This window comes from Diceros bicornis, chromosome 7 (genome assembly GCF_020826845.1).
Source record: "Diceros bicornis minor isolate mBicDic1 chromosome 7, mDicBic1.mat.cur, whole genome shotgun sequence".
NCBI lineage: Eukaryota > Metazoa > Chordata > Mammalia > Perissodactyla > Rhinocerotidae > Diceros > Diceros bicornis.
This window is the reverse complement of record NC_080746.1, coordinates 71,015,032-71,027,045: the sequence shown is the minus strand read 5'-3', so window position 1 is coordinate 71,027,045 and position 12,014 is coordinate 71,015,032. Positions and strand designations below refer to the sequence as shown.

The 12,014-nt window shown below is 42.0% G+C and overlaps 1 protein-coding gene across 6 annotated transcripts in view; it reads right to left on the bottom strand.

Moving 5' to 3' along the window:
* The window catches only part of TEAD1 (TEA domain transcription factor 1), a 255,351-nt gene that overhangs the window by 172,223 nt on the left and 71,114 nt on the right, over positions 1 to 12,014 (bottom strand). The gene's annotated exons all lie outside the window — the stretch shown is intronic.

The window sequence follows — 12,014 nt, the reverse complement described above, 5'->3', positions numbered from 1 at the left end:
AGAAAATAAAGTAAAACAAAAGATGTCTGCCTCACTGTGGCAATTGGCACGGTAACTCTAAAATGTCAAACCATCCCAGCATTTGTCACTGAGATCGCCAAGATGCAACATGGTGGCAGGATGGAGGAAGAAAGGAGGGAGATTATTTTGTCACCGCAAATATTCATTCTACTAAAACAGCAATACCGGCTGCCCTGGAACTGCTATTCTATGGCATTTCTCTGTGGGGCTCCTACCCTGTACAGTCAGGTCACACTGCCACACTCAGCTTCTAGACTATAACCTTGAAGCAGGGACCAAGTTGGCCCCATTCCTGCCTTCCCTGCAACAACTACAAGTGGCCAGCACATCTGCAGAAAAGTTTTACACCTACATGGAGCACTTCATCTGGTAACCTGCTCAGAATTCCTGATCACATAAAAACTGTAGGGGAGACTTTCATTTATTTTTCTGTTGCACTGAAGATTACAGAACCAAAAGAAATCTTTCTCAAAGATTTATTCCCCTTAAATTATGCATGTAACCTCTGGTCATAAAGGGATAAGCTTTCCAAACAAATGTCAACTTGGCACAAACAGCAATGGGAAAATGATCTAATCCAGTACCCCCCGCTGTCTGCACACTAACATATCAATATTCCTTTGTTGAAAAGGCATCAGATCATTAATTCAAGGGCTTCCCAAAAAGGGGAGAAGAATTGCTCCTGGGGATCGATCAAGGAGGGGAGGCATAGGACCTGAGGAGGGAGAGTTTAGTGTGACCACCGTGCCATCCCCTTCCGCTGCCTCAAGTCCATGCAACATTACAGCAGAGGCAGCCAGGAGGGAAGCAGATGCTGGCAGCCCCACCAGGCACCAGGGACGGCTCCGTGTTCCAGGGCAGTCACCTGAGAGCAAGCAACCTGTCTTCTTTCCTTCTGTCTCCCAACTGTATCCCTTTCCCCAGCCCTCCCCCACCTGTGTGTATCAACAGAGCCCAGGTGCAGAACCTCTGAGGCACATGAACGTTACACAACTAATAGTGTAAGCAGTGGGTGCTTTTGGCTTCATATCCTGACAGCTTTTTAGATTTGGCAGCACCTGGATAAAGGAAACCCTCGGGTTGTCTGCTTTTAAATGCTGACACTAATCCATCATTCAAAGAACTTGTCAGCAAAATATTTACTACTTCTTACCAACACATGTACAGTAACACAGGACTTTAAAAACCACCAAATGTTGAGGTATCAATTATGCCACAAGAAAGGGTTTTGTGATTGACCCCCAGATGAACTCTACGATGCCTGCCGTGTGGGCCTTTTGAATTCTCAAACTATTACATTTTTTTGTTGGGATCTAGGAGTCTCATAAAATTCAAGCCGAACTGTACTCTACTCTAGAGTCTGTTCTAGCTCCAAAGTGGTTTATTGGAGAAATTATGAGAATACAAGGGAACACTGTGAACACAGGCTAGTCCATCTTCTCCTCCTCTCCACCTTACCCAAAACAAAATAAACAAAAACAGAACAACAGACACTTCCAAAAACGCAGGCCAGTCCCTGAGCTCTGGGCAGCTCACGGCAGTATGAATTCACTCCAGGGAGTCACATTTTAAGATAAACAGTACATGTGCCCAGCAAGCAACTACTGGGGCAGAGGGACGGAATCCAGGCAGTGAGGGCCAGCTGAAGGGAATGGGGGACATTTATTTGTCTAAAAAGAACATTACCATATAACTGAGAGCCTCAGAGTCTTCAGACCAAATACACCAACACCCTCTAATTCAATGCTTGAAATTTCCTCTAACACTTCTCATCAACTGATCATACAGCCTACGCTTGAACATCACCAATGACAAGGAACCCACTACCTCCTCAATACTACTTTGTACTGACATGTTGAAATTTTTCCATCTATTAGGCTAAAACCCAGGTTCTGGTTAACTTCTACCCACCCAACCCTTGAGGGTCTATCCATCCTCAAAACACTCATTTAGGTATGACAGGAGCAGATGAGATCGCCAAGGCTCCTGTGTTCCAGACTAGACATAACTCGCACCATCCCTCTGCCCGGACCTCATGAACGCATCCCAGTTTGTCCACAACCCTCAATAAATGATACTCAGAGGTGAACCTATGATCCATAAAACCTCTAAGCTCCCAGACTCCAAGTGCTGTTCCTGAATTCCCTCTCTTGTGCAATGGGTTTAGGAGCTAAAAGCAGGAACTTATATTTATTCCTATTAAATTCCATTATTTTTAGCCTTAGCCTATGGCTCAAAGCTGGTAAGATCTTTCTGAATCATAATTGCCAAGCTTACTGTCTTTAGGCATTGAACAACTTCTGAAGAGCTGTCTGTCACATGGGGAGGGTATAGACCCATTCTTCAGAAGTTTCAAAGAAGATTCTGGCTCAACAAAAGGAAAAAGTTCCTGCTAGTTGAACTGTTCAACAAGGGGTGGACTGCCTTATAAGACAGGCAGCAGAGTCTTGCAACAACCCCTTCAAGCTACCTCTAAGGCTAAGAGTCACAAGTCCTTGGTTGTTTGAAGAATGCAATATAAACTAGCATTAATTGATTCATCTACTTAGTAAGCACAGGTACTGTTCTAAATGCTCACATGTTTTTATTCATTTACTGCAAAGGGAAGAATGCTGTGTCCAGGCTCTAGCAATTTAGTCAACTGGAGCTCAGCAGGATGGAATTACCTACTGTGGACAAGGGCCAGGACACAAAACCAGAAGCTACCAGATATATACAGGCCCTCGGTTTTACAACCCAATTGTAAGATGAGGTCCTGTATGGGCAGAGTTTCCTATCACAAGACTGGGCTGGCTGAGAAAAGCTCCCCGTACTGGATACTGAAATAACCATTCTGGCATTCCATCCCTCAGGTCCCTTCCAGCCCAGCTCAAAATCCACCTCATCCTGGAAACCGTCCTTGTATATAGTGGCTCAGAGTATCAGCCTCACATTAGGAGTACCCTGAAAATGTACGAAATTGGTTAACTACCACCCAATCTACCTGGCTTCCAAATATATCACAAGAAGCACCTGCTTACTGCCAACAATAAGATCTAATCAATTGAATTATGTAAAGAATATCTGTGCCTGCAGAGCTGATGTGCTCACCTTCTCATCCTTTGAGCAAGGGAGGTAACTTTCACTCAATTCACTAAATGAAGGAGAACACAGAATTGGGGGGTGAGGACAAGATGATATTAAGGCTCAAACTGATCTGAGTTCCAAACCTGGCTCGCCCACTAGCCATGCAGCCCAGACTAAATTAGTTAATCTCTCAGAAGCTCAGGTTTTATTTGTAAATTGGAGAGTATAAATTAAATTCAATCTCAATACAGAAAAATCTTGAACGGGTGGAGGGTTGCCATAAAGATTTAGTGTGATAATGAGTGAAGGTACTCCGTCATCTGTAAAATCACAAACAGATGTTCATTTATTTTCAGGTCCTTCATCTCTAGACAATGGTACGCACCTTGTGACACCCAAACACCTACTGATAATGAGATGGTAAAGAAATGAAGGAGCTTCCCTAATGGTTCCCTTTGGGAAATAAATTTACAAAGGATCCTCTTCCTTAAGGTCTTCAGATGACTAAATGGAAAACCTAAATTGGTAACAAACGCCTTTACTCCTAACACTCATCTAAATCTGAACTTCCATTCACAGGTTCAATAATTTTCATATTCTTCTGGAAAGTTTGGTTCAGGGAATAATCCTAAACCTACATGAACACCTAAAAGGAAAGAGAGAAGGGAACTCTTGTTTGTTGAAAATATACCGTGTATCATGTAGCCCTCGTGTGCCTTAGTTTCCATCACTAACACTTTCCTTCTTTTTTCTGAAACAAAATTGTATATTTTTTGTAGGAAACACTAAAAAAATAATTAAATGAGATGAAAGTATGAACTGCTATCCCAAGTCCCTTTTTCAAAAAACTTATTTTTTACTCATTGCAAAAATAACAAATATGACTTTATAAAAAACAAAGTCCTCTCATAACTCCTTCTATATAAGAGAGTGGTAAATATCTTTTCAAATCTTTTTCTGTTTCTTAAAATCATACTAAATATATAAGGCTACAAAAATGAGCTCACGGTGTAGATACCATTTTGCAACCTTTGCTTTTTTCACTTAACATCATATCTTGGACATTTCCCCATATCTTTTATTATTTATTCAATTTATTTAAACTAAAAACAAAACAAAACAAAACAGTTCACCGATTTCTCCCACCTACCTCCTCTGGCAACCAACAATCTGTTCTCTGTGTCTATGAGCTTGGTTATTTATTTTAGATTCCACATATAAGAGAGATCACACAGTATTTGTGTTTCTCTGCTTGACTTATTTCACTTAGCATAATAGCCCTGAGGTCCATCCATGCTGTCGCTAATGGCATAGTTCATTCTAAATTTTTAATGGCTGAATAATATTCCATTGTGTGTGTGTATATATATATATATATATATACACACACACACACCACAGTTTCTTTATCCATTCATCCATCAATGGGCACAGGTTGTTTCCATATCTTGGCTATTGTAAATAATGCTGCAATGAACATGGGGTACATATATCTTTTCCAGTTAGTGTTTTCATTTTCTTTGGATAAATACCCAGAATTGGAATTGCTGGGTTATATGGTAGTTCTTTTTTAATTTTTTGAGGAACCTCCATACTATTTTCCATAGCGGCTGCATCAATTTACATTCCCACGAACAGCGCACCAGGGTTCCCTCTTTCCACATCCTCGCCAACACTTGTTATTCCTTGTCTTTTTGATAATAGCCATTCCAACAATATCTCATTGTGGTTTTGATTTCATTTCCCTGATCATTAATGATGGAGAGCATCCTGTTGGCCATCTGCATGTCTTCTTTGGAAAAACATCTATTCGGATCTTCTGCTCATTTTTCAATTGGATTGTTTGTTTTTTTGCTATTGAGTCGTATGAGTTCTTTATATATTTTGGATATTAGCCTCTTATCAGATACATGATTTGCAAATATTTTTCTCCCATTCAGTAGGCTGTCTTTTCATTTTGTTGATGGTTTCCTTTGATGTACAGAAGCTTTTTTTCAGTATGATGTAGTCCTACTTATTCATTTTTGCTTTTGTTGCTTTTGCTTTTGGTGTCAGATTCAAAAAATCATCACCAAGACTTATGTCAAGGAGCTTACTACCTATGTTTTCTTCTAGGAGTTTTATAGATTTAGGACTTACATTCAAGTCTTTAATCCATTTTGAGTTAATTTTTGCATATGCTGTAAGATAGTGGTCCAGTTTCATTCTTTTGTATGTGGCTGTCCAGTTTTCCGAACACCATTTATTGAAGAGACTGTCCTTTCCCCATTGTATATTCTTGGCTCTTTTGTCGTAAATTAATTGACCATATATGCATGGGTTTATTTCTGAGCTCCCTAACCTGTTCCATTGATCTGTGTGTCTTTTTTTATACCAATACTCTACTGTTTTAATTACTATAGCTTTGTAATATAGTTTGAAATCAGGGAGCATGATGCCTCCAGCTTTGTTCTTCCTTCTCAAGACTGCTTTGACTATCAGGGATCTGTTATGGTTCCATACAAATTTTAGGATTGTTTACTTATTTTTGTGAAAAATGCCATTGGAATTTTGATAGGGATTTCACTTAATCTGTAGATTGCTTTCGGTAGTATGGACTTCTTAACCATATTAATTCTTCCAATCTATGAGCACAGAATATCTTTGCACTTACTTGTGTCTTCTTCAATTTCTTTCTTTAATGTCCTGTAGTTTTCAACATACAGGTCTTTCACCGCCTCGGTTAAATTTATTCCTAGGTATTTTATTCTTTTTAATGCAATTGTAAATGAGACTATTTTCTTAACTTCTCTTTCTGATAGTTCATTATTAGTGTACAGAAACACAACAGATTTCTGTATATTGATTTCATATCTTGCAACATACTGAATTTGTTTATTAGTTCTAACAGTTTTTTGATGGAGTCTTTAGGGTTTTCTATATATAATATCATGTCATCTGCAAATAGTGACAGTTTTACTTCTTTCTTTCCAATTTGGATGCCTTTTATTTCTTCTTCTTGCCTAATTGCTCTGGCTAGGCCTTCCAATACTACATTGAATAAAAGTGGCAAGAGTGGGGCATCCTTGTCTTGTTCCTGATCTTACAGGAAAAGCTTTCAGCTTTTCATTGTTGAGTATGATTAACACTTTCTAAAAAGCTCCTTTTTTCCTGAAACTCTCCCCAGCCACACTATAATGAACTCTAAAAAGAAACGTTACCAGTGACCCAAATATTCCTGCTTACTGCCCCAACAGCCACACTCCCTGAATGGATCATTCTTTCACAATTACTCACTGACACTTCAAGAAGGGTAACATGAGTACAGTGGAATGACATCATATGTATATTCAACCAATACACATTTTAATATAAAAGCCTAAGGGAAGTAGGGGGAGACATAGTCAAATGCAGGTGCTTCTGACCAATTCTATTCAAGGAATGTATACACAAGGGGTATGACATAGGACACAGGAATCTGCTGCTCCCCTCATCTTAATTCCTGTGGGTCTCTCATAATGTAGACATCTCACCCACTTATGGGTGATTTAAGAGCTCTTAAATAAAAGAGTTAGTTTTAACTAATCCTCATGATTAATGAAATGCCACTGAACATGAGGGTCACAAAAAAAAAATCCATACAGCTTGTTTTAGCCAATGTCCTAATACTCTATGAGGCAACAGGAAAAGAGCTAGACTGGGAGTTAGGACTCTGTCTCTACCTGAGTAATCCAGGACCACATGGCACTTGTAGCCCCCCATGTGCCTCAGTTTCCATCATTAACTCTGAAGGAGGCCAACTTAGTCATTCAGTACCTTGTGTTCCCAGAGACTCTACCTATAATAGAACTTAGTAAGCTGGTTTATTATTGCTCCCCCAGCCACACCCCAATGTCATTGAGAGTAGAGACTGTTAGACTCACCACAGTGTCCCCAGCGCTAGTGCAGTATCTAGCATAATAAGTATTCAAAGAAAGAGAGAATGAACCAACAACATTCTCTGATAACAACGTGACTGAACTTATCATCAAGCTTTCCCTGAGAAGGGGAAGAGTGTCAGCTCCCTTCCCACTCCTCACCCGGACTCCGGCCAAGGTTCTAATGAGTAGTAAGAGCCCCAGAGGAAATCACCAAATTAGGAAGATATAAGGGGACAGACTTAAGCCAGGCACAGTTTGGATAACCAAGAGTTGGCTGTCTGATCCAATTTCTTACTTATTAATCATGATTACTGACAACAAATAACCCTTCTGTGTTAAAGGGATAAATATGGTTTGAGTCCTCTAGGAGGTAAGCTACTTCTACCAAAACATTATTTCGCGTGGAATGGTAATTTTTGAGATACAAGAAATTCAAAGAAGCGAAAAATGGTAACAAAGAAAATTTGGGTGAGTAGGTGAATGTAAAAGGCAACATAGAGGGAGTGGCACTGAGAGGAAAGCTGAGAAAAAAAGATTTCTAAGAGCGAAGGAGAATGCGGAAGCACAGGTGGGATCCATTTTAGGGTTTAAAGAAAGAGAATCACGGGGTTGGAATGGTATTTGTAGTAGACGACTCAACTAGGCATTTGATGGCTCGAAGGTCACTGTGATCTTAATAAAAGCCCAAATTTTTCTAAGAGAAAACCTGCCCTCCAACAAAAAGACTAGGGACAAAGGTGCTTTACTGCCAAAGTGAACTGGTACCTCGAATCCAGATTCAGCCTTCTCCCAATGAACCAGGTCTCAAGCACAATGCCAGAAGCTTTCACCTACAGGATCTTATTTAATCACTACACTACCCCCGTAGACTATTATCCCCACCTTTTAGGTCCAGAGGCCTAAATAATTTGACTGAAGTCATATACTTAACAGAATTTGAATCTAGGAGTCATTTCTCCAGACAGAATGCACATTCCATGGGAATATCAGACTCACATTATATCCTCAATGGACAGTGAGCTGGAGGCTGGATTTCCAAGGGACAGAACGTAGGCGGTGCTGAATTCTCAGCTCTGTCCACAACTGACACCATCAAGCACAATCTAATTAATTCCTAATGAATAGTGATGACACTGACTCATCTCCCTGGGTAGTTAGGAGGAATGTCAGGCACTAATGATGGTTAACCACTTTTGCATACGTAAAGGGAAGCGAGTTAACATTTTCCTGCCATTTCAGACACTAGCCAAACTTCCTAACAAGTGCCCTAAGAAATACAGATGAGGATCGGGAGCCGGGATTTCAAAAACAGCCCCCAGAGAGATGGAACCGCACAAAGTAAGTCATTGTCAGAGAGAGAGCAGAACTTTCAGGGAATGCTGACACTGAGAATTGAGGCCACTTCTGCCATGCAGCCAGTACAGCCAGTGAGACTTGGTTGTCACATGCTCGAAAAGCCAATAGGTTCTCTCTAATTTCAGCAGGAAGGAGTGGATAATTACTCCTTCTCATTTTAGAAAATCACTTCCATATCAACAGGATCCATCAACAAGCCAATATCTGTTCACCAAGCCCCCGACGCTGAGCACCCCATTAAAGGACTTAGCATCACCCTCCTGAGATTCCCTGATTAATTCTCTGCTCCATCAGCCCTAAGCACTTGCCCAGGTGACAGCTCAAGAAAGGCTCTGATTGATTTCATGCTATGCAGCTCTGTATTACCAGCCTTCAGGGGAATCACCTTCCCCATCCCCTTAATGAATCTGTTAGCCATTGAAAACAGAAATTCCTGCCTCTTCCTTTCTCCCATCATCACCAGCAGTCAAGCTAATCACTGCTCTCCCTCATCAGTCGACTCCTTCACAAGGACAGGGCCATAGACTCAGATTCAGGCAGTCTATCCCATCCAACCATTCCAAAGTGAAGGCTTGATAGCAAGACAGTGCACTCATAAGGGGACCACGAGCTAGATAACATGACCTGCAGCCTGAGTCATGGATCCCCGGGTGGTGGACAATTTAACCTCAGGAAACACATTTCAAAACCAGAAACAAGCTTCTTTCCTGCTCTAAGATAAAAAATGCCGCAAGAGTTAGCAGTAAGTAGCTATCAATACGCATTTCAAAAGGAAAACATGTAGGCCCTTTCCCAGGTTTAACAGTCAAAGAAAACCCCAAAATTAACTCTTCAATTCCAATAAGTCTGTAGAGTGAACATACACTTGAGGTAGACTCACCAATCATAATGCTTACTAAACACAAAGAAAACAAATACCAGGAAAATAATACTCCTTAGTCACTGAATTACGGGTAACATCACTTTCTTAGTTGGTAAGATTCACCATCAGATTACCATGATGCCTTAGCATTTCAAATGACAATGAGCACAAATTAAAAATCAAAAGTAGAGTTCTTGGGGCCAGCCCGGTGGCATAGTGGTTAAGCTTGTGCGCTCTGCTTCGGTGGCGTGGGGTTCGCAAGTTCGGATCCCAGGCGCGGACCTACGCACTGCTCATCAAGCCATGCTCTGGCAGGCGTCCCACATATAAAGTAGAAGAAGATGGGCACAGATGTCAGCCCAGCGCCAATCTTTCTCAGCAAAAAGAGGAGGATTGGCAACAGATGTTAGCTCAGGGCTAATCTTCCTCACACACACACAAAAAAAGTAGCTAGTTCTTATTTTAAAAGATATCAACACGCAAGATAAATACATACACTGCATTTGGCCAAACTCTAAGACAAGCATTTCAAGAGAGTCCATCTCAGCTCCACGCCTGAGGAAATGCCTATCAGTGGGCCTCATACAATCAGAGTGCTGCTGGTTCCTCGGGTGGCAAGTCTACAGGTCATGCCTGCAGTGTCATCCTTCTTACAAAAGGCCAATGGAGACTCACTCAGTTTTACAGTCTGTTGCCAGCCAACTTCATGGTATGTTGGCTCTGAACTGACTCCAAGTCCCAGCAGCTGACCTGCCCAGATGCAGCTGCTTTGGCTGATTCAGAATTCTAATTCTGCTCCATCGGGAAAGGCCCTCCCTGCTCTACACGAACAAATGGGCCCAGGCCTTCTTCTCCAGCTTCCACGGCTTAGGGTGCTTCTCTCATTCTGGCCATGCCTCCATCTACCCTGGACTATTTAGACAGCATGCTGGGGGACAGACACAAGGTAAATCCACCGTTCACTTCAGACTGGGTCGTAAGCCAATCAACAAGGAAAACTGGAACGCAGATGGCATTTTAAAGTGCAGAACTGTGAAGTCCAAGCCCTGCTCTGGTTCTTCTGCGAGGAGCACTGGCATTCAAATGCTAAGATCCCATGAATCCACACGGGTCTCACTGGCACTCACATTGGAGGATCCAAAATCTAGGCTCCAATATGCCTAGAAGGAAAAACACTCCTCTTTCCTGTCAACTTAGGGTAACCAAGAACACGATTCACAACATGTTTTGTTCCCTTTCATCCTCTCTGCCATCAAAAATCAGGATATCCCTTTTTTGTGTGGGTGTTGGGTCTGGACTATCTGCCTTTAAATACCCATCCCTAATGGACTGAGCATACAGATCCCGACACACTACCCAAATCACACATGAGTATTTTTTGAGTCCCAAAACATGATCATAAAACTCCTCGTGAGCAGAAATAGAGCTCGTGTGACCTCTAAGACCAAGGACAGTGGCAGGTAGCATTAGAACACTGGATAAAAGTGAGAGAAGACAGCACAACAGGTAGAACTAACCTGTTTGTTCCCATACCTTTCTGATCCCACAGTTACTTTAGAGGAAGTTTATCGCAGGAGCTCTGAATCAACTGCTGTTATTGAATTACGCTCGCATGTGATGCTATCAGTGTACTAAGAAACACCCTATGAATCAGTCACTGGCTTTACCCCAAGGAGGTTGAGGATGTCCCTCATCACATCACAAGATTGCTCTTCACAAAGATTCCAAAGGAAAGTTCAATAACAAAACACCATGGTTTTTGCCTTGTGGTCAACTGACGAAGCCTTGGCTTTACTCAATGGCCACCAAGGCAGCGAGCCACACTGGCAGGCCCGTCAGAGAAGGCACAGAAGTGATATGGTTGGCAAGTTTGGTTTCATTCCCAAATGTACTTTAAGCCCTTACCTCTATCTCCTTCTTTTTCTTCCTTCCTTTCCCCCACTTTTAATTTACGCTATTTTACAGCCTTGCAAGCTGCCTTAAATTCATTCCAAAACAAGACAGGGTAGAAACATGAAGGGGAAATTATTTCTGTTTTCTAATCACTCCCTTCACCATGTCTCCCCACCCATGTGCCAGGCACTAGAGAGATGGAGATCAATAAGTATACTACCCTCCCTGTCCTCAAGGAGCACCCTTCCAGCAGTGAGACAGACAAGTGAGTGAATTATCCTTCAAGACTTCAAGCTCCTCAGCTGGGAAGCCTGCCCTGCGCTCTCCCGCTTCCTCCTCCTCCGTATTCCTGCAGGTAGCACCTTTGCTCACCAGGACAAATGAACTCACCTCATTCCCGCATAGGAATGATTTGTTTATGTGTCTATCACCCTCGTGGGTCGGTGAGATCTTTAAGACTTAGGTCCACGCCTTCAGTCATTTTTCTCTCCTTGGCATTTAACAGAATGCCTGGCATACAGTAAACGCTCCCCCAAAATGATAACTGAATGGACACCTAAAATCATGAGTCCTTGGGTGAATAAATGAATGAACAAGTGAATGAACACTAAGATGTCAAAGGAGGAATAAACGAAGTGCTATTGGAGCACAGAAATAGGAGCTGATTCTGTTTCTCGAGTCAGCAAGGGCCTCACGGGAGGGGACGCTTCAGCTGGTCTTGAAGCCTGAGTAGGACTGACCAGGCCGATTATGAGAACACACAGGGAGGCCTGTTCAGAGAAAAGCATCCGTGGAGGGGACATGGTGAAGAGACGCAGAGCAAGAAAGCCGAAAGGCTGGAGCAGAGGCTGAGAAAGTCAGCTCAGCCGGTCACAAGGGGCCTCACACGCCGTGACAAAAGGTTTGGACTGTCTCAT